The sequence below is a fragment of the Gastrolobium bilobum genome, unplaced genomic scaffold, assembly GCF_033153095.1.
Source record: "Gastrolobium bilobum isolate Gb01-03AN ecotype WA unplaced genomic scaffold, APGP_CSIRO_Gbil_v1 utg35313, whole genome shotgun sequence".
Classification (NCBI taxonomy): domain Eukaryota; kingdom Viridiplantae; phylum Streptophyta; class Magnoliopsida; order Fabales; family Fabaceae; genus Gastrolobium; species Gastrolobium bilobum.
Window position 1 is genome coordinate 1 of NW_026899154.1, and position 24,170 is coordinate 24,170.

Consider the following 24,170-nt stretch of genomic DNA (forward strand, 5'->3'; position numbering starts at 1 on the left):
ATACTTAAAACAATTATTGAAAAACCAAAACAATACATTAACTATGATATTAGATATTAGGTATAAGGGTACTTTAGTATTTTAATGATATTCTAGATCTCTCTTTTCTGTTATGCTCTTCTATATAAGAACTCACTCATTGTACAAATCAATTACCACAATCAATGAAATTAATATTTTCTCTTTACTCTCTTTTACCTTCTAATATGGTATCAGAGCATTTTTATCCTCCATGAATGGAGATTCCGCTGCAATCATTTTTTTTTTCTTCTTCTTGTTTCCTTTCTTCCGGATCTAATCCCGATCTGTGAATTTTTTTTTATCATCAAAGCTATGTCATAACACTTTTCTTTCTCTTACTTTTTCTTTTCCGGATCTATTTTTTTTTTTTTTTTGCTCTGATGGTGTCTTTTTCTCTTGTGATGCTTTTACCATTGTCAATCGCATCTCCTCCTTCTCCGGTTGTATTCTCCATTAGTGATTCTGGCCAAGGTTCTTTTTGGTCGTCTTCCATTGCCGATCTGTTATGTTCTTGCATTTATTCTATTATTATTTTTTAGTCAAATCTGATCAACATGTTTTCCGATCTGTTTTTTGGTTCTGTTTGGTATCTCTTACTCTAATCAGACTTGTTCATGGTCTGTTTGTCTTCTTTCTCGCCTATGGCGGCGCGTTTTAGTGTCCTTTTGGCCATTTATTTCTTTGTATTGTCCAGATCTGGTCATGATCTAGTTTTTCTTCTTTTTCGCAAGATCTGCTCCCAGTTTGATTTCTTATTCGTATCTATTTGATCTGACATCTTTTTCTTCTTGTTGATGTTTCCGCCATTCATGGCGGCTTGGTCTAGTCATTATTTTTGGCTGCATTTTTTTTTTTTTGGTGTCAGATCTGGGAATTTTTCGGCTGCGTCTTCCTCTTTTCTGGTCATCCTCTCCGACCACGTCTTATTCTCCGGTCGCATCATCCATCTCTCCGACCGTTGTTCCAGATCATTCACATTTCAGATCTGTGTCTTTTTATCACCTCTGACCATGTCTTCTTCTCCAGCCGCTCGTCGGTGGTGTTTATTTTCTAATTTTTTTTCCTGATCTGTTCCAGTCTTTTGTTTTCTTTCTCTTCTCATTTTGCAGGTTTGTGAAGATTCATGGAGCTCATGGATGTTTTTACAACACTGCTATTTTTTTGGTTTTTTGATTTTTCTGATGTATGTTTCTGGCTTGTATTTGGCCATTTAGATTTTATTCCCACTGATGTTATTCAAGTTTGCTGATGTTCATTTCAGAACATTTGATTTTGCCGATGTCCATCCCGGCACCGTTTGGTATTTTGTGGCTGATGTCCATTCCAGTCCTCTCTTCGTGAAGCTGATGTTCATACCAGCACCATTGATTTCGCTGAAGCTCATTCCAACACACTGAAGATTTTGATTTCTCATTCAGGAATTTTTATTTGGTTATTATGTTTTCTTTATTTTTCTTGTTCAAGATGGAAGTTCTCTTTGTTCACTCTCCATCTTGAGGGGGAGTATTAGATATTAGGTATAAGGGTACTTTAGTATTTTAATGATATTCTAGATCTCTCTTTTCTGTTATGCTCTTCTATATAAGAGCTCACTCATTGTACAAATCAATTACCACAATCAATGAAATTAATATTTTCTCTTTACTCTCTTTTACCTTCTAATATATGATAAAGAGACCAAAGTGTAATCAGACCTTAAAAATTCAAATTCAAACTCATGTATGATAAATTATTCGGTGTGCAGTCATACCAACCTCCTCCGAGAACCTTTCAATCCACAAGGTTGAAAGAATCATGATCCATTTTTTTTAATCTCCATTTGCATTCAAAGGGAAACCTAATTCCAAATGTTAGAAGTTGAAAGATTCAAAATAGTAAGAACTAGTATTGTTTACTCACTCTAATGTTTATTTTTCCTTAGTTTTTTTTCTTCTAAGAATGACAAATTAGGCAAATTATTTAAGTTTCTAATAGTATTAAGAATGAATTTGGATAGAAAAAAATATAAAGGGTTAAGTGATTAAAAAAACATAGGGGAATAAGTGATTCAAAGCAAAATCATAGAGATTTTTTAACTTTTCCCTTGATACTTCCATATCAACATTTTACTAGAATTTTAATGACATAGATTGGATCCAATTGAGTTATTTAATTGGTTATTATACATTTTTTTTAAATTATAAGAGGCTATACTTATAACTAGGGGTGTCAATATGGGTTGACACGACACGAATACATCAACACGAACACGACACGAATTTTCATTCGTGTCAAAATCTTCAACACTGACACGACACGAATTCTTTGCGGGTTGACACGACACGACACGACACGAATAACACGCAAAATAGGGGACAAAACAGTAATTGACAAAAAAAATTTAAAAAAATAGATCGAAAATAAATAAATAAATAATAATTAATAATAAAAAAATAATAATTAAAAATAATACGGGTCGACACGAACACGAATTCATAAACACGAACACGACACGAATATTTTGCGTGTCATTTTTTCCAACACGAACACGACACGAATTTTTTTACGGGTCAACCCGAACACGAATTTTCGTGTCGTGTCGCGGGTCGACCCGCGTGTCAAAACCCATATTGACACCCCTACTTATAACTCATTTTCTCTTACAATCTCTTAAAATCATTTTTGTAATCGTTGGGTCAAAGCCACATCAACAACTTTTATTTGATATTATTTTATAACCGTTGATTTGATTTTAATCTAACAATAATAAGAAAATAATGATAAAATGTTGTAAGGAAAAATATGTTGTGAATATAACATACCCCATAAAATAATTATTAATCTAATTATTTTAAAGTAAAGTAATATAATTTAAGATCAATTGTAATATCTGTTCTTATCAGTATTACTTAAAATCTATCATACCTAATTTGAACATTATCACATTAACAAAGATACATGATTAAATTGAGGACACAGTATAAAATTTAAGACTTTTTTCAAAATACAACTGAGAAATTTTATACTTGAGATCCAATACTTATTTGCATGAGTCTATCCAATAAACTAATTAATTGGCTTACTTTAATTACCCAATCAAAATGGTGATTAAGCGATGGTAGTTGTCATTCTTATTGCCAAGCCTTCATCTACTCGTTTTTAATTAAGTAATGATATATTGTCCTTTTAATTCCAGACTTCCATGAACTATCCTCAATACACTATGAGGACTTAACCTATTGCGCATGGAGCAATGATTCAAGATAATTACAAATTTTTATAACTACGATCCATGAAAATGTTGGATATATGGGCTGAAGCTCAATAGGTGAAAGCATGGTTATTTGGGTCTATATGGGCTAAAGCCTAATAGCTTGCATTAACTCTAGGGTTTTCTAAGCGGGAGGTAACACTGTTGAGTATTCCAAACTTGATGTCTCTTGATGTCATATTTCATGCCACAACCCTGCCTCTCCAAACCCTTCTCTCTCAAACTCATTACCTCCAATAATCTTGAAGAATTAGCTTCGTATGTCAGATTTGAGCGAGTAAGGTGTCTATTCGAAGATATCATCGAGAGGGACTCACATTTTAAATTACTTTTGCGATTTGACGGAAGGATTTTCAAGGATCTGAGTTTGAAGATATTGCAGTCGCAACCTTTCAGTCTAGATCCCAGAAATTTTACCCAGTTTCAGAAAATGAAACCTACTGGGCTTTGTTCTATTCATCGAGACGATCGTTTTGAGTGGTCACTCGTCTTAAATGGAGATCGGACGAAGGAGATATGACGATCTGAAGTTTTCGATACACTTTCCTACGAATTTTAATAACTGAAAAATATTCTGATGAGTTTTCGACAGAAGAGGTAGTCCATCTTAAGATTTTTGGGCGCTCCAAATTCGTTTTTTGGGATCTTTTTGGGCAAATTCCAACTCTTCAGAGCGGTTTGATAAAAATAGAGTCTTTGAAGTCCGTGGCCTACAAGGTGCACTCTTTGATAAAAATAGCTCTGATTTAAAAAAATGGCTAAACGTAGTTCCTATCATATTATAAAGTTGCAATCATTTGATGTTACTGAGTTTCATAGTTGGAAATTACATGTTCAATTCGGTATGAAAGAACGTGAAAAATTCTATACTGTATTAAGTGATTTTGCATCTACAATTAAAGATGTGGATGAATATCAATGGAAAAAGGACGAAGATTTTTGTAGGAATTACTTACTAAATTCTTTAAATCCTCGTCTAGCTATGACTTATAGTGAGTATAAGATGACGAAAGAGATATGGGATCACTTGAATGCTCAATTCCAAAAACAAGAGTGGCTCTCCAAAACTCTCCTAGCAGAGAAGTTTTTGAATTCGAATTTAATATGGATTCATACTACAAAGATTCAGGTATTTTGTGGGGGTCATATTTTCAGATTGTGGGGGTCTTTGACCGGCACAAAGTACATTTGTGGCATCCTCAATAACCCCTAGTTTTGCCTACGTCACAACATATTTTGTGGCGTCTTTGTGTGCAATGTCACAATTTGTTGAAATATTTTCTAAAGGTTCCAGACCCCCACAAATGTTTCACTTTCTGGAGGTTTAAGACCCCCACATATGTTGTATCATTTCTGAAGGTTTATAACCTCCACAATGTTTGACTTTTTATCTTGCATAAACCCCTATCATTTTCTGGAGGGCATAGACTGCTACAATTTATTTATTATTTTTGCAGGTTTAAACCCCCACTAAATACTAGTTATTCAAATTTAAAATTTTTTTATATCATAAATTTTGGAATTGGGCCTCATCACTTGATTTGTTAGCCAATTTATTATTTATCTTTTTGATCTCTTAACATTTCTCAATGACATAAATTTCTCACGTGCATGATGCATAAAATCCACTCAAAAATGAATTACCTTATCGTTTAAATCATTTAAAAATAAATGTTGTATAGATAAATTTATCCATTTATCTATACACTCAAGAATCTGTACACTGCAAGAATACAACATTACTAAATCATTCAAAAAGAAAAAACTTGATAAATAGGCAGTTTAAGACGTCCATACAGGGACAATCTAGCTTTGTACATATCTTTTACTGTAATGATGCAAAAAAGATCTGGGGCTCTGATGAGTTTTCTTTAGCTGCTGACATGAAAAGGTACTTAGTGACAACATTACAGTAAAGTAGTGATTGACACATTATGTTTCCGCCAAAGAGAATATAATTGACGACCAAATTCATGAGTTAACTGATCTTCATGCTCCACAAGGTCCAGCTCAGGACGAACAGCTGGATAGCCCTGTAATGTAATGCAATGCAACCATCATAAAGCATTTCAATTTCAAACTATTCATTAAACAAAAGAGTTGACATGTTGTGTTATCGCATTAATGAGCTATATTATTGTCCCAAAAAAATAAACATAAGTACCTGAAACTTGGCTTTTCTAATTGCAAATAAGCCTTCAATTAGAAACTGAACTCGTTTGTCAATTTCTCCTTCATTAAGAATTTCACGAAACCGCTCAAAGATACCTGTAAAATTATAAATCTAACTTAATAAAAAACATCCAAGATATACACCATTTTTTATCCTCTTTGCCTAACAATTCATCAAGATAACTTAATATTCTAACTTAGACAGAAGAAATGAGAAAGCTACATGAGCTTTTCTCAAAAGATATATAAGAAATAATATGATGACTTGGCATATGCAACATTTACAAATAATAAAATAAACAACCACAATACAACCTTGCTTGCATAAGAAATAGTAAGGATGCAATCAAGAAACTATTTTAGAGGTAAAACAATCTTTCCTGAATGAAGTAGATACACACAAGGCTCCTCACCGATAATAGATGAGGTCTTGTTTCCCTGACATCATTTAAGTAGCTAAGAAAAAACAGAGCAACAATCGATCTTCACATCAATCCTCACAACCTTAGATTAAGATGATAAAAGTAGCTACATCTTAAAAGTGTCCATTAATCAACATCACAATGTATTAGCAACAAACACAGCAATGCAGTCAAAAGACCAAGCATACTCGACTTACACTCTTAGCTAGAAGCCACACTCCATGTTCTCTGACTTCCACCACAGGCATTTCCATCCTGCAGGTGTTTATAATTATAAGATGATCAAAACAACAATAAATTAACCACATGAAAGCAAAAAAAATTGAGCCTTACTCAGGTGGAGCCGTGGGCCACCTTAACAGTGCAGTTACAGTACCTATGAAGAAAACATTAACATAAAAATACAATACTAAACTTTAAGATTTATCAATGGTATTAATCTCAAACCCATACCTGAGCTATTTTTTGACAGTGGTATAGTAAGAGGGATTAATCCTTGCTTGGCACCCGGAGAGATAATAGATTCACCTGCTATACAAAAAATTCAAGCTACATATGTGCACAACATAACTTGATAGACCAAAATAATCTAAGTAACATGTGACAAAATACATAATTATAATTATTCTAACATGAGATTATATAAATGGTTGAGTATACTTTAGGTAGTAACAAGGATCTATACACTTTTTCAGTGGAAATAAAATAAAATAAAAGAAAAAAACTTGGTATTTTTGAGTAAATCATTTAAAAAAAGTAGATGAATGTTGTATTATTTATCTCCAAGCATCATCCGGGTGTTCTTTTCTTATTCTCTGGACTTCCTGAAATGGAAAAAATGAGGAATTTTTCTATCAAGATAAAAAACAGATGAATGCAACTCTGCTCGAAATAATCAGTGAGGTAAACAACTTACTTCTTGCACATTAGTACTATGAACCTTGGTTAGCTGAAGATTATAAAGGGTAGATATACTGAACAAAGTCAAAAACAATCATCAATTATGCAAAAACTTTTAACACCAAACAGTTACAGAATTTACCAGCATTATTAAATTATCATAAACATGGAAACCAAACTAATTAATCTAAAATCTAATAACAAACCAGAGCTTAGAAGTAATCCACATATCCTCATGCTTCACTACACCCTCCTCAAACAACATCTTCAACACAGAGCCGATCAGCAATAGAAAGAACGCATCATTCTCTTCTCATATAAGACACGACCAAAATACTTCTTTTAATCATTTATTATCAAATAGGTAGTTAATTCTTTTGAATCAAGATAATACAGACACCAAATGAACACAACACAAACAAATAAACACCTAGTTGTGAGAACTACCTCCTTCTTGTTGCCATAGATTTGAGCACAATCAACGTGGCGGTAATAACTTGTACCAAATTGATTAATCAAATATCATTATATTGAAATACGAGATTTCCAAACCTTGTAAGTGTGAAAATTGATAACATAATAGCTAAAAAAATGCTAAAAGAAACAAAAAGATTAGTTAGTAGAGTGATTAATAGTACTGACAAACATCCAACAAATTGAAGAAGCCCTATCAAATTCAACATAAATAATTTTAAAAATGAAAAAAATAAAAGAAAAAAGCGAATCTGAAAGCATGAATAAAGATTACGGGGAAACCTTGATGGGAGCAGCAATAGCTTCACCGATGAGGCCAGGATCGGACTGCCATGTTCCCAAACGGATGAGAGGGATCTTAGCTTCGGTGTTGAGATCGAAGAACCGATTGACATTTTCTCGGTATCCAAACAGCTCATAAACCCTAGCGAGAAAATGCTTCTTTGGCTTAGCTTTAGAATTTTGCTGCATGCTGCATTATGCAGGGAAGATGGTAATGCTTAGGTTTGAATAAGGGAGGAGACATTGTAGCGCTTCAGTAGAATTTTTTCGTATAAAGAAGATAGAGGGTGTTAGGGAAGGGAATACAATTTTTTAAAAAAAATTACATCATTTAGTGGAGGTTTTCTTGACCTACGCTAAAAAACCTCCATAAATTACCCATTTTTTTGTAGTGTCAAGTATCACCTCTCAATTAATTGAATTAGAAAACACGAGGAACAAGCTAAAAGATGATAAATTTGATATGTCTGATAATCTTTTTGTCAGTCTTGTTTTGAGTAAACTACCTGCTGAATGGAATTCTTTAATGACTGAAATGCATAGATTGAAAGAACAGATTGGACTAGATGAATTAAAGAGGTTTATTCATATTGAGGATCAAAACTATTCTAGGAAGATTTTGGAACAAGTAGGATAACAAAAGTCAGTTGCCAACTTAGTTTCACATTCCAATAAACCTCAAAAGAAGTCACCAAAATGTGAATCATCTTCAGAGTTAGAGGCTAAAAAGACTATCTTCAAAAAGAAGAAGAAGGGCAAGTGCTATAATTGTGAAAAGTGGGGTCACTGGACTGCAGAGTGTAAGCTACCAAATATGTCAAAGTATAACACAAAATGAGGCTAATATGCTAACTAATGAACCTAACCCTTAAGCTTTCATTGGAATGATGAAAAATGGAAAGGTCAGCAACTCTTCTGAGTGGTGGTTGGATAGCGGTGCTACCTGTCATGCTACAAATGATAAGAATTTACTCATTGAGGTCACAAAAGTGAAAGACACTATGGAAAATTGCAATGATGGTGAGGCAGATGTCACTCATACTGGAACTGCAAACTTGATGCTTTCTTCAGGTAAATTACTAACTCTAAAACATGTTAGAGTAGTACATTTACTCAAAAAGAATTTGATATATATGAGTTTACTTGATAAAGCTGGTATGTTTTTCTCAACTATGAATGGTAGGGTAACTTTATCTGTGCATTCATGGTTAATGGTATGTATAGATCGCGTTTAGATACTGAGAGCATAAACCATATGAGTTCAAATTTGATTGATCCAAAGTTGTTACATAATAGAATTGGACTTGTGAACTACAGAAAAATGCAACATCTAGCTAAAACTCATGATATTCCATTAGAAGCCTCTATTCAATTTGATAAATGTGAAGTATGTGCATAAACTAAGATCACTAAAAACCCTTTTTAAGTCAGTTTCTAAAAGCACATAACTTGTTGATCTGATACATTCTGACCTTTGTGACTTTAAAAATTATATTACTAGAGGTGGTCATAAGTACTAGATAACATTCATAGACAATTTTTCTAGATATTGTTATGTATATTTGTTGAAATTGAAATATGAAGCTTTTGAAAGGTTCAAGATTTTTAAGTCAAGAGTAGAAAATCAACTCAACTTGAAAATTAAGAGGTTTAGGAGTGATAGAGGAGGAGAGTACACAATGACAGGGTTCAAGGAATTTTGCACTTCAGAGGCATAATACTTGAAACCACTGCTCCTTACTCACCCCAATCAAATGGTGTTGCTGAGCGTAAGAATATGACATTAACTGAAATGTTAAACTCATGTTACTTAGAGCTAGCATGCCTTCCTCCTATTGGGGAGAAGCAATTTTAACTGCCAATCACACCCTGAATAGGATGCCGCACTCTAAGTTGTCTATGACTGGTTATGAGATATAGCATAAGCATTCTTGTAGATATGATACTCTTAAGACTTGAGGATGCATTGCTTATGTAAGAATACAATATCCTAAGAGACCTAATGTGGGACCTAGAACCATTACTTGCGTATCTCTAGGAAGTGCAGAAGACAGTGCTGCAAATAGATTTTTGGATCTATCTACAAATGCGGTGATAGAATCCAGAGATGCAGAATTCTTTTAGAATAAGTTTATCAAAGGTCATGGCTTGAATTTTTTTGGATCTACAAATATGATTTTAGAATCTCCTATAGAATCTGAAGCAAGCCTTTCTGACATTTACCCCACACAATTGGCTATTGAATCAGTTTCAATTAGAGTATCTACGAGAGAAAAAGAGTTCCCAAAGACTTTGGCGAGGACTTTGTCACTTACCATCTATCAAGAAGCGATGAGATCTAGGGAATCTATACTGTGGGCAGAAGCCATAGGTGATGAAAAGAGCTCTCTACTGCAAAATCATATTTGGCAACTAGTCAATTTGCCAAAAGGGACTAAGGCTATAGGTTGTAAGTGGATACTAAAGAAGAAACTGAATAGTGATGGATCAATAGCTAGATAGAAAGCATGTTTAGTAGCTAAAGGCTATAGACAACAAAGTGGAGTAGACTATTTTGTTGTCTACTCACTTGTGTGTCATTTATCAACTATAAGAATTCTTCTTGCTTTGGCATCTATTGAACACTATGTAGTGCATCAAATGGATGTAAATACAACTTTCCTAAATGAAGAGTTAAATGAAGAAATATATATGGAACAACCGGAAGGGTTTGTCATGAAAGGTCATGAGGACAAAGTTTGTAAATTAAATAAATCTTTGTATGGTCTTAAGCAAGAACCTAAGATGTGACATCTTAAATTTGACAAAGTGGTAAAGAGTTATGGATTTTAGTCTAGTTTTTCAGATAAATGCCTTTACCATTACTTCATGTCAAATAAGATAGTCATCATTTGTTTGTATATGGATGGCATGTTACTTCTTGGCTCCGATCATTTTATAGTGAGTGACACAAAAGCTAATTTAGCTAAAGAATTTGAAATGAAAGATCTTGGTGTTGCTAATACCATTCTTGGTATGAAAGTAAGCTTTGAAAGGAAAATAGTCTCCTTTAGCCAGACTCATTATATTGAGCCGCTACATTTTACCTAGGGATACAGTGAGTGCAAACTGAGTGAGACACCATGTGATTATAATAAAAGACTGAGTCCTAATGAAGGAACCAGCGTAGATTAGTTAAAATATTCATAACTGATTGGTAGTCTCATATATGCTGCAAGTTGCACTAAACCTGATATAGCCTTTACAGTTGGCATGCTGAGTTGTTTTACTAGTAATCCTAGTAAAGAGCATTAGGATGTCTTCGATAGGCTGATGAGATACCTCAAAGGTACCAAAGATTATGTTTTATACTACTCTGGTTATCCTTCAATTGTAAATGGATATTCTAATGCGTCATGGGGCTCATAAATAGAAAATAGTAAGTCTAATGGTGGATATGTTTTCACTTTGGGTGGAGTTGCTATTACTTGGAAATCCAAAGACAAACTTGTATTGCATTGTCATCTATGGAATCAGAACTTTTTGCCTTAGCCTCAACCGGCGAAGAGACAAAGTGGATAAAGAATATAATTATGGATATTCCTTTGACTCGACTAAAGATTAATTCTTTAAGTCTATTATGTGATAATTAAGTCACTGCCCAAGTTGTTAAAAATGCTCTCTTTAATTCAAAGAGAAGACATGTAAGACTAAGATATGTGCTGTTGAATTATCTGAGAGAAAAAGGAGTTATCACCTTGATCAATGTGAGATCGAAGGATAACTTTGCCGATGCTCTCACAAAAGGTATGCCTAGAGATCGATTATTCAAAATAGTGGGGCATATGGGGTTGAAAACTATGTAGACAAGTCTTAATTACCATTTACTTTCCTTCTAATTGTGCATTATGAATTATCGAATCTTCCTTTTGTTGGCCAAAACGATAAGCACAATTTATATGTCTCATCGATGTTCATGGTTGCTAATTAATTTGAAAATGATAAGTTATCTCATTCCAAACTTGATGAAGTTAACTTGAACCTAAATCAAAGGTTCTACTTGGGAAACTTATGTCATTCCAAACTTGATGATACAATCCAACCAAGTTGGACCATCCTTTTGGTTAAATGATCTTATTACAAACTTTATGCTAGATTATTTGACTTTGAGGAATTAGTAATTATGACATTCCAAATTGAGACATTGAAACAGTTGTTTGCATAAGAAGCCTGTTGGTCTTGTTCTTATTTGAAACTTGACATCTCATGACTAGGTTACTGTAAGTGTCTTGACTATTGGTCTTGTTCATTGAAACTAGACAATAATTATTCTCTTACAAATAAACTTAAGTTGATGGCTCTTTACAAATCAAACTATTTAAGCCTTGTTCATAATTTATGAAACTAGCGTGATGCTTATGAACATGATATTATGATGCTTTATGACATTAATATATGTTCTTCTTTTCCTGATGATATGATGCTAAGTTCTTTTAGTAGAAGTAGACATCTTTGGTAGATTATTCAACTGATTGAATTCATGATAATATGAAACTCGTATTTGATATTCTATAGGGGATGACAGAGATGAAAGAGCTTAATGAGTGGGATCCTGACCAAGATGACCTGCTTGAAGAATGAATATATCATTTAGAGTGTGTGGGGACTAGACAGTTTACCCGCTATTACCCATTTTGATGGAGTCCATTTATTTGAAATTATTTGAGACTTATACTTTGCTATCTTTATTTACGAACATTGTTGATTGTGATCTGATTTTGAGACTTATTTTAGATGTTGGGATTTTGATGACTTTAGATTGAATCTAAAACTCTAAATATTTATTTTGGTATGTTGGTCTTACAACAGATTCATGATAAAGATAGTTTATTTATTTAGATTGCAAATGACGATTGAGTTTAATATTTTACCGTTAAAACTCTTTGATTGATCCAAGTTAATTGTCTTGGACTGGATGTGAATGATTAATATTTATTTGAACATTACATTGATCACTCTATTGGATTGTGATGTATGGTGAATATAGGAGGAGATTGTTGGATATATTAATAATATAATCCAATAGTATGTTCATATACAAGCCCAATAGGTGAAAACATGGTTATTTGGGTCCATATGGGCTGAAGTCCCAATAGATTGCATTATCTCTAAGGTTTCCTAAGCTAGAGGTAACATTGTTGAGCATTCCAAACTTGATGCCTCTTGGTGTAATACTTCAAGCAACAACCCTGTCTCCATACCTTTCTCTCTCAAACTCATTACCTCCAACAGATAAGACGAATTAATATATAATTAAAGTTATAGTCATGGAATATCTTCTATCAAAATAATTTATTTCTCTTACTAAATTGACTCTTTTCTTATCAAGAATAGTTTAATAAACTAACAATGTTATCTCTTAGGATATAAATTTGGACAAAACTTGATCGCATTCGATGTTCTCTCTTCACTCTAAAGTCGTAGTTTGCTCAAGTCACTTCACAAGAAGATAGTAAGCATCGCAATATTTAGGTTAAAATATATGAGTATTAGTTTCTCCTGTTATATGAGAAACTTTCCCTTTTCGTGCAGAGAAAACAACAAATGGGGTTCATCAGGAGAAAAAAAAATACATAACACGACTTTTGATGGATGTACAAGGTATATTTTTCTCCTGCAACAGATTAAAAACATACCCTTAAAATATATTGTGGAACTCATTTATTACGATGACTTATCGTTTAGTCCATAAATAATGAGCTCCCCTTAACTACCTAATAATATCTAATGTATTGCGATTGGTTTAATCACATTTTTTTCCTTTATTTCATGATCGATGCATGATTTTAGTTTCTCCAAAAAATTTATAACTATCAAGATTTTCTAATTAAAAAAATTAAATTTCTGCATCAGTTTATTATTAAATTACTAACTGGTACAACCAAGGTGATTTTGGAATGGGTTTAAATTTGATTGAGCCCTTAAAATCAGTTTTCTGATCAAGGCTTTGCTTTGTCATGAGTCCCAGTGTTTTTTTTTTTTGGGGAGGAGGGGGGTTTAAGGCCATTTTTATTGAATTTTTAATTATTTCTATTTATTTATCTTTTTATTTCCATAAGAATAATTTTATAATTTCTATTATTATTTTTATTGACTATTTAAGGGAATTGTAAATCCTAATTTATTTTATTATTTTTGATTGAATAAAGATATTATTGATATTTATGATTACTCTGAAATCTTATTCGTCCTGTTTAGCCAATCTCTCCTAAATTTCAATATTATTAATAGAATTTGGTAATATGGCGAACAATCACGAAGCTAAACGTTTTAATGGATTTAACTTTAATATATTTAAATACATTATTTATGTTTAGTCTATTTTTATTGAGGGATTTAAATAGAAAAATCACGAGTAAGCCCATTAAGATATTATACTGAAGTGTGATGACATATATGTGCGTAAATCGCTGGTCACATCAACTTCTACGTCCTTACTAAAACAAAAAAAAAAATTGAGATATAAAAGGAATTATAAAAAAGAATATGAATTAAAATGAAAAAAAATTATTTTTAATAAAAGGAAGTATCCAGTTCGGTACTTCTGTAGTATTGAACATTTTTCCCAATAATTGGATGCCTGGATGGTAGAATGATCGAAGAACCTCATTTTTTGATTAGAAAAATTGAAAACTTTAATACTAAAAACAATTATTGAAATACCAAAACAATACATTAACTATAATAAAGAGACCAAAGATCAATACTCATGGAGCTGTGTGGGGCAATTCAGGTTTGGCGGCGTGGAGGGGTGTAATTCATAATGCTCAAGGTAATTGGTTGGGTGGTTTTGCCTTTAAAATGAGATTTTGTACAGCTTTCAGAGGTGAGCTATAGAGCACTTTGCGTGGATTAGAGATAGCGTGGAATAAAGGTACAAGAAAATTGTATTAGAAAGTGATTCGCTTCTGGCTATCACTAGGCTCACCAATTGCAGTGCAGCAGTCCGAGGTGCGTTTGATATCTCAGATACAGACATGGATTAGTAGAGAGTGGGAGGTTCTCTTGCAACATACTTTCAGGGAAGGTAATATGTGTGCTGACTAGATGACCAACTATTTGTTAAATTTGTCTGAGCAAGCTGATCAGAATTTCTTCGAGGAGCCACCTATTGGCGTTCAGCTGTTGTTACTGCCGGACACGGCATCTGTGGGGAGGGATCGAATTGTGTATCTTCCTTGTTAGATGTTTTGGTTTTTCTTTTCTTTTTTCTGTTTTGTTTGGGCTTGATGCCCTTTTGCTTACCCAAAAAAAAAAAAATACCAAAGTGTAATCAGTCCTTAAAAATTTAAATTACAAACCCATGTATGATAAATTATTCGATATGCAGTCATACCAACCTGCTCCTCCGAGAACCTTTCAATCCATAAGATTGAAAGAATCCTGATCCATTTTTTTAAAACTCTACTGAAACGTTTTTGTTTTTTTTAACTACCCAATCTAAAATTTACATGGTCATCCGTTAATATTAATTACATATAGCATTTTTAAGAAGAAAAAAAAACTTTGCCTCTATGTTATGATATTTTTCTTAGACCGAGTCATACATTGGTAAAATATTCTGGGGAGATTACGAAGGCCACTTAAAATCTTAAGCAGACTAGGAATTAACAAAAACTCAACAAAAGCTTGCTTACGACAACTATATAAGATATCACATATAATTAATAAATTTATCATATTTATATTGGGAAAAAAGTTTCCGATGTTACTTTAGATAACTTTATCTAATGTTCATCGAAACGACGTCGTTTTGGGGTTGAAAAATTAAAAAATTAGAGTGATAAAACCTATTATAACCCTGAAATAAATTAAAATTACAAAAATATCATAATTTCTGTCCCAAAACGACGTCATTTTGATGAACATTAGATAAAGTTATCTAAAGTAATATCAGAAAAAACAAACTCATTTATATTAATAGGACTCTTTAGTCTACATTTTATATTCATAGCTTAAATTTACTGTACTTTTAGAAAATTTGAAATTCTGATTTTTGGGCCCAGATCTCACTACATTAAATTTGGGTCATCCTCAAGCCCAAAATTTGAGAATGGGCCTCCTATAGTCTTTCATTTTCATTTTCATTTTTTGCGTATTGCGAATTGCTTATTGACATCTTCCTTGGTAATATATGGAGAGCAATGTTTCCAGTAGGACCATATCAAAGTAGTATCCATTTTTCAACAAGAGAAAAGCTAATAGCATGTTTTTTTACACATTTATTTTAACATACTTTTTATTGTTAGGTGAATTTTATTGCATTAAATAAATAGTAAGTCTAAACTCTAAACTAATTAATGAAACTTACATAAAATTTACCAAATCATAAAAAGTGTTAAAACGTGCATAATATAAAAAAGAGGTAGGATCCTTTGACACCAGTGTCAAATTTCAATTTTGACACCTCATCTGAGAGCCGTTAGATCAAAAAAGATCAATGGTGTCACATGCTTACAAATCAGAGTCGTTAATCTTTTTTGATCTAACGGCTCTCAGATGAAGTGTCAAAATTAAAATTTGACCCCGGTGTCAAAGGATACTACCTCTATAAAAAATATGTTACTAACATTACTATTAATAATAATAAACATCTTTTGCAATCGTATTTCTTAGTGCTTACACTGTTAGATGGAAGTATTTAGTATTAATTTGATTTCTTGTAATTGTAGTTGGCTTATTGTGCATGATCACCAAATGGTAGTAGCTCAGTTGGTAGCAAGAGTGGTGAGTAGGTGGAAAGGAAAGAGTCTCGGTTCGATCCCAACATGCCACCTTTGGGATGAGTTTAAATATCTTCATCCCTGACCCGCCCCGCACTCCGGATTAGTCTCATAGTCGGCTCAAAGAGTCAAAGCTTGTAGGGATACCGGGGGAGCCAACTTGCCTCAAAGAGGTAATTAGGGTTGGGTTAACTCCAAAAAAAAATTGATGCATGATCCAATTAATTAATGGATTGATTTAAGAAATTTGGATTTAAATAGAATTATGTCCTATTAAATATGGCTCGTGAGTTAAAACAAAAACCGCGGTTTGAAATCTAACAGATTACAACCAAATCTAAGTCCAAATAAAATAGCAAATTTGATTGTAATTTGTTCAGCAAAAAAAAAATTGACATGATTTGAGATATAAGATTTGGAATGTATTTTGAATAATTTAATTGTAATTATTATCATTATTTTTAGAAATTTTCTTTATTTTTAAGAGGAAGCTATTGTTATATTTATCATTAAAAAGTTTCCTTATTTTTAAGATTTTAAATTTTGAATTGATTTGTAATTGGTTTATTAAAATATGCTTAAAACCTCATTATAGAAGTTGAATATTTTGTTATTTTCATAATTATAAGTTAGAACAAAGAGTTTCTCTTTTATCAAATCCAGTTTCTTCTGTTTAGTCATTTTTCTATGCGCTTTCGACGTCATTTGGTATCAGAGCACTAGGTTGCCTTCGACCAATGACTGAACAAAATTGTGAACGTCGTGGATGACAAACTCGTGATAGTGGGGGATGTGGATTCTTTACTGAAGAAGACGAATAACAACATTAGCTAGATTAGCGAGATATACAAAATGAAGAGCTCGAAAGGCAGATCCAGGATTTAGAGGAACGACTTGTATAGGCGAATCCAAGATTTTGAGCAAAAACTTTTACAAAAAAAGTGAGACATTCAATCCGAAGAAGGAATGAAATTAGAGGACGAATCTGATAATGAAGAAGGGGGTGTTAATCCTTTGAGGATTCTAAATCAGGAACAGAATTGAAAAGTACAACCTGAAAATCATCTTACATTTTATGATATCGAAAGCAAATTGTCATTTCTAACTTTTAGTATACGATCATAATTCAATTTATGATGATTATCCAATCTACAATGATAATCTAATTTATGATAATTATACAATTTATAATGATTATCCAATTTGTGATGATAATTTAGCTTATAATGATTATCCAATGTACGATAATAATTTAATCTATGATGATCATTCAGTTTATGATAAATCTCATGGAGAATCAAATGATGAAGATCCAACAGAGGAAGAGTTGTCACCTAAAGAAATTGATATCAATCATGATAAAGTAGATTCGAGGGCGAATCTTTTCCAAGTAAAGGAGAATAATACTCTTATAGTTGGCTCATTGTGGATGGCCCATTCAATTAACAGATTGATTCAAGAAGTTTGAAGTTAAACATAATTATGACCCATTAAGTATGGCTCATATGTTAAAAGAAACAAAAATTTGAAATTTATAAGATTACAACTAAGTCCAAGTCTAAATGAAGAAATGGATTTGATTGTGATTTGTTCGACAACAAAAGGAAAGCAACAAATTTGACATGATTTGATATCTAACATTAGGGATGTGTTTCATAATGATTAAATTATAATTAATTATGTTTTTTAGAATTTTTTTATTTTTAGGAGGAACTAATCAATAAATTTATCTATAAAAGTTTTTCTTATTTTTAGGATTTTGAATTTTGAATTTATTTGTAATTGGTCTATTAAAGGGTTCTTAAGACCTCTATCGTAGAAGTTGAATATTTTGTCATTTTGATAATTATAATTTAGAGTGGAGAGCCTCTATTTTATCAAATCTAATTTCTTTTGTTTAGTCACTTTTCTATGCATTTTTGGCATTATTTGGTATTAGATCACTAGATTTCCTTCAACGAATGGTTGAACAAAATCATGGAGGTTTTGTATGGTGGTGCGTGATGGTACGAGACATGAATTCATTTCTAAAGAAGACGGACAACTGTGTCAGATAGACCCACGAGACATAGAAAATGAAGAACTCAGAAAAAGATCTAAGATTTGAAGCGACAACTTATGCAGGTGCAGAGCAAGAAAATTCAAGATTTAGAGCGACCACTTGTGCAAATGTAGAGTACAAAACCCAAGATTTGAAGCAACAACTTCTGTGGACGCAGAGCAAGAAAATCCAAATTTTGGAGTGATGACTTGTGTAGGAGTAGTGTAAGAACCTGCACCGTTAATTAAGGAAGTTAATTAATTAATTATGAGAGATTAGGAAATAATTCCATAATTGACCCTAATAATTATTATGAGGCTCTAATAATTATAGTAAGTGATTAAGAATGCTGAAAGTCGCTTTTCGGAAGAAAAGTGCAAATACCGGTTCTGCTAGTCGGTATAAATGCGTACCGAAAAAGTATCCCGGAAAATTATAATAAGTGCATGATAATTACTAGAATAATATGTAGGACTTGTAAAATGAGTTTCAAGTCAAAATAATAAGAACTGGTGCCAGAAACTGGTACTGGCTATGAAAAGCGCGTACCAGAAAGGTGCTCCGAAAATTATAATAAAAATATGATAATTCTTGTAAAATTGAGTAGGGTAAGAATCCTGAGCTTAGGATTAAAATGCTAAGCGTAGCAATTAAATTTAATACTGTGTGTTTAATTGTTAAACCGCCTATATAAGCCTTAGTGGGCACTAAACCCTAGGCCATGTTGTACCTCCTACGTGAGTTTTTGCTGAGCTTGAAGTCAGCCACCCCTTCTTCTCCATTTGTGAGCCAAGTGGTCATCTTTCACTTGGTTTCTTCCTCTTTTACTTGGTAAACACTTGAGGGCTATCATTGTGAGGGTGTGAGAGTGCATCTTCTGAGTTGTTGGCCACTGTGTGAGGTCAGGTTGAGTGATGAGTTTGGAGTTTGGGTGAGAGCCATCTTGTTCTTGGCTTGTGAAGCTTCAAGAAGCTTCCTTTGTGAGGAAAGGGCCAAGCTTTAGTAGCATTTTCGTGTACCCTTCAAGTCAGACTTGGAGAGGCAGTGTGGTGAGCTCCAAGAGCTTTTGCTTTTCTGTTTTGAGCTTTGGTAAGTTGTACCAACCTTGATCATGAGTTTAATGGGTTAAAAATGATGTCTTGGTATGTTTAATGAGTTAAACAAATAACCAACTGGTGTATGAACCTAAAACAGATTAAAGATGCATGCTTTGACGTTTTAGAGTGTTAAAAATGGAACCTTGGAAGGATATCTTCGCGAAATGCAGAAACTGCATTCTGTCGCGAAATATCCGGATATCTGCTCGTAACATATCCGGATATTGAATATCCGGATATGGGGATCTGGATATCCGGATATGGGGATATAGATATCCAGATATAGATATCCGGATATTGCCATATAGATATTCGGATATTCTGGGTTTGCGAGGAACAGTAGCGTACTGTTCATCCAGAACTGATTTATGGGTTTGAGGACCCTAGTTTGAGGAAGTGGAACTTCTGTAATTAATTAATGTAAGTCAGAATCAAGGGTTTAAGGGCTTATGGCTTTGTGTGAAGCCTTAAGACGTAAAACGTAAAAGTGAGGTGTTGTCTCTATGTTGTATACTTGTAGAGTATGATTGTTGATATGTTATTGGTCCATAACAGATTGTGATACTGCTGTGTTTGGACTTTGAGCTGTGGACTCTTGGCTTTGGGGTAGTTAGCTTGTAAGGTAAGCTTTCGTGTCCTCGGTTTAGCCAGTGTTGGTTCCACCATACCCCGTGGGGGAATGGTTTTTATGCATGTGTGCTTTTATGAAAATGATATATGCATTGATATACGCTTGAGACATGTTGATATAGTTGTTGATGTAATGTTAGTACTGTACGATCAGGCAGCCACCCTGGTGTACAAGGCATATGTAATGTATGAATGTGATGTTAGTACTTGTACGATCAGGCAGCCACCCTGGTGTGCAAGGCATGAGGCAGCCTCCCTCATGTTGATAGGTAACAGACGTGTATAAGCCCTATCCTGTTCCCTGGCTAGTCGAACCGCACTTACATACATCACATGATCAAGGAGCTGTAGTATTTAGCTCGTTGAGCAAGAGATTATACGGTCATGATATAAATGCCTTAACATGAACATGCATTGAAATTAATATTTTGGAAATGATATTGTTAAACTGTTTTGGAACTTATATTGCACATGTAAGTGAACTTGGGGTGGAAGATCCTTGAGGACCCCTTGTCTTACTGAGATTTCTTGTTTAGAGATCTCACCCCACGTTTGGGGAATGCTTATTTCAGGTTCAGGTAGTATGGGGGCTGATGCCTCTGGCGGCAGGAGGCCAGAGCTTAGTTGATGATATTGCTGTTGTTTATGCTGACATGTGGGATGCTGGTTATATCTGCTGAGTTGATGTCTTAGCTTACTTATATTATGTTGCTGTTGTTGAGACTTATGTTGGGCTTTGTTGCCTTATTTGTGTAAGCATGGGGTTTGTCAATGCCACTTGATGTTAGCACTTTTATTTAGAGTTGTATAAACTATTAGGATTGTCTGGTCTACGTGCGTAGTTCCGTGACTAGAGACTCATATCTGTTATTTATGTTATGAGGTATTTCAGTTAGCTGTTTTATTGCAATGTACATACAGGCGATGTTTTGAAAATGAATAAGTAATCAAGTTGGTAATGATTAATGACATCATAATTGAAAAGAAAAAGATATTCCGCATTTTTAATTAAGCGCGGCTTAATACGATAGTATGATAACATTACCGGATATATACGGGGTGTTACAAGTAGAGTAGGAAAATCCAAGATTTGAAGCAACGACTTGTGTGGACAATTGGACTTTCAATCTGAAAAAGGAATATAATCGGAGGGTGCATCTAACAATTAATAGGAAGATACCAATCCATTGGGGATATTGAACCAGCGTAATTGGGTAGTATGACCTGGAAATTGGTACACTTTTCAAGATATCAAGATGCAATCAACATTCCCTACTTTGAAGTATATCATCATAATCCAATTTATGATGATTATATAGTCTATGATGATAATTCGGTTTATAATGATTATCTAATCTACAATGATAATCCAGTCTATGATGATCATTCAATTTACGATAAACCTGATGGATAATTACATGATAAAGATCCAATAAAGGAACAACTGTTATTTGAGTTTCCATATAAAGAGATTGATCTCAGTGAAGATGAAGCAGATTTGAAGACGAATCTTTTCCTAACAGAGGATAACGATGCATTTAGAGTTGGCCCTAGCAGATGAGAAAAATCTTGTGCAGAAAAAGTTGGACGTTTAATTCGAAGAATTAATGGAATCAGAGGACACATTAATAATGAAGAGTAGGATGTTACTCCTCTAGGTATTCAAAATTGGGCATGAAATTGGAAATATGACCTAGAAATTAGTTCATTTTTCAAGATAGAGATATGACGATTGAGATTATTGAGACTTCAATTTATGATGACAGACTCATATATGATGACTTCAATGAAGAATGAGATTGTGATTATAATCCAATCTATGATGATTTTGATGAACAACAAGATTGTGATAATGATCCAATTTATGTTGATTCTAATGTAAAGCAAGATTGTGATGAAACCCATCCACCTTTGGTTTGCGAAGGTCCTCCGTCCCCCTCGCTGGATTGTGATCCTTTGTCCCGGACATTGTAGCACGTCTATCAGATTATACAATCTTTGATAACTTTGAAAAAGAACCAAAGCATAGAGAAAACTCTTTTGTCGTGTTTTATGAGATACAAACAACCCAAGTGTTGAAGCCCAACAACGTATACATGATTTCAGATATTTACAATGTTTGCGACCAAGTTGATGATCAAATCTCCAAGTTGGAATTGAGGATGCACACAAGTGTTTGATGGGATGGCTCTAAAAGATTTAACGGTTCTGAATGCTTTTATTTTTTAGCATGCTCAAGAAGGCCTTGCAAATGAGGCATTAAATCCTTCATTTAGTTTGGAGCAATATAATTTTAATAACATTAATGCGAATTCAAATATAGTAACTTAGAAAACATTGATATCTGGGTTTATACATAAAGATGAACAAATAATGGTGGTCTATGAGATCTTTAGGTTGATGATTGCAGATGGTGTTGAGCCTAATGTGTTATCATGGACTTTTTTATATTTGGTATATGTAGAATTTCTATAATGAGAAAACTTTGGATATGTTTAAGAAAATGTCATGTCATGGGTTCTACCCACCTTTAGCTACCATCAATGAAGATAAAGCAAATTCGAGGGCGAATCTTTTTCTAGCAGAGGTGAATGATTCACATAGAATTGGCTTATATGGGAAGACATAAATTTGAAAAATAATTTGATTCTTTTTATTAATCTTTTAATTATTAGGTTGATTTGATTTAGTTATTTCCTTATTTTAGTGTGTTTCATGCCAATTTATTTGTAATTTATTGTATTTAAAATTTTCTTTTTTTAGGCATATTTTAATTACATTTTAGGGTTATTTGACACTTTAAAAAGGGTGTTTAAAACATATTATAGGATTAGAATATTTTGTTATTTTGGTAATATAATTAAGAGTAGAGGTTTCTCTTTTATCAAATATATCTTTTCTATGCGCTTTTGGTATCGTAATTTAGCAAATAAAATAATTTGCCAGTAAATAGAAAATTATGAAAAAGTGAGAGAAAAAGCAAGAAAGAGAGAGAGAGAGAAATATGAGATAAAAGTCATGATAATCTTGGAATGGATTAAAAGATAATGAAGTATTACACTGAGCTCTATATAAAAAGCAAAGATATGACTCTATGTTGAGTTAGCACTACTAACAAATACAACAAACTCTGGAACTAACTAGAAGAGTACTCGTATACAAGCAAATGTGCAATATCGCAGTACAACTAACACAAATGCAATGTAAATGTAAATAATATACTCAAACACACTCCCTTAAACCCAAGGTTGTAAAGTATAGTCAATCACCCTGTGTTTGTGTCTAAGCTCAGCAAACTTGTAAGGAGATAAGGCCTTTATTAAGGTGTACATTATCTGATCCTCTGTTGGAAGATGCAACACTTGTCAATTCTTTAGTTAAAACATGTTCACGAACAAAAAATATATCTAGCTCATAGGGTGATGCACGATTTATGCAAAACACAGTAGGTGTGCATGCCATGTGTCGTGCATCACCCCATGCTTGACTTAAATTCATACACCTCCATATGTGTCTCACCATATTATCTTAACAAAAAATTTAATTTTAAATCAACAAAAAAAAAACATTTTCCTTTACATAATATTATGGTCAAAAGGTATATTTGTGCCATTGTTGGATTTTTTTTAAGTTTCCATATTTTCTTCTCTTGTAAAAAGTAATTGTTGATTTGATTTTCCAAACAAATTAGAGAAGGTAGATTAGGAGTCGAGCGCCTCACGTTAAATTTATTGAAAATCCTGAGTATAAACACACTTCTTAATTCCACTAGCCATTTACTAATCCATTGCATTGCAATTCAAGTTTATTCGTAATATGAGTAGGCATTTTATTCCTCTAAAATTGGTCATTCACAAAGGCCAAGAGTTTTCACCAAATAATAAGTACAAACCTTCGATCTTGATGGCAGTGGATTCCTTGATTTTCATTAATTTAAGCATATGGATAAGTCCCCCAACTTAAAATAACCAAAATAATTAATTTTTATAATTGAGAATTAATATGTAATTAGAGGGAAAAATAGATGAAAATCTAAATTTTGAACTAAGTCACTTTTCGGGACAAAAGTGCAAACATTAAAAATTTAGGGGGCAAAAAATACAATTTAGCAAATGTTGC

The 24,170-nt window shown here is 33.1% G+C and overlaps 1 long non-coding RNA gene across 2 annotated transcripts; it reads right to left on the reverse strand.

Annotated features, from left to right (window-relative positions):
• Positions 1-4,997: 4,997 nt before the first annotated feature.
• On the reverse strand, positions 4,998-7,802 carry LOC133287751 (uncharacterized). Of its 2 annotated transcripts, XR_009748281.1 has the most exons (7): positions 6,972-7,802; positions 6,782-6,839; positions 6,319-6,689; positions 6,199-6,241; positions 6,063-6,120; positions 5,436-5,539; positions 4,998-5,304 (listed from the first exon to the last, which is right to left on the reverse strand). It is a non-coding gene; the product is annotated as an uncharacterized LOC133287751 (long non-coding RNA). The 2 variants fall into 2 exon arrangements; XR_009748280.1 differs by having other exon boundaries at positions 6,782-7,802.
• Between the last annotated feature and the right edge of the window lie 16,368 nt (positions 7,803-24,170).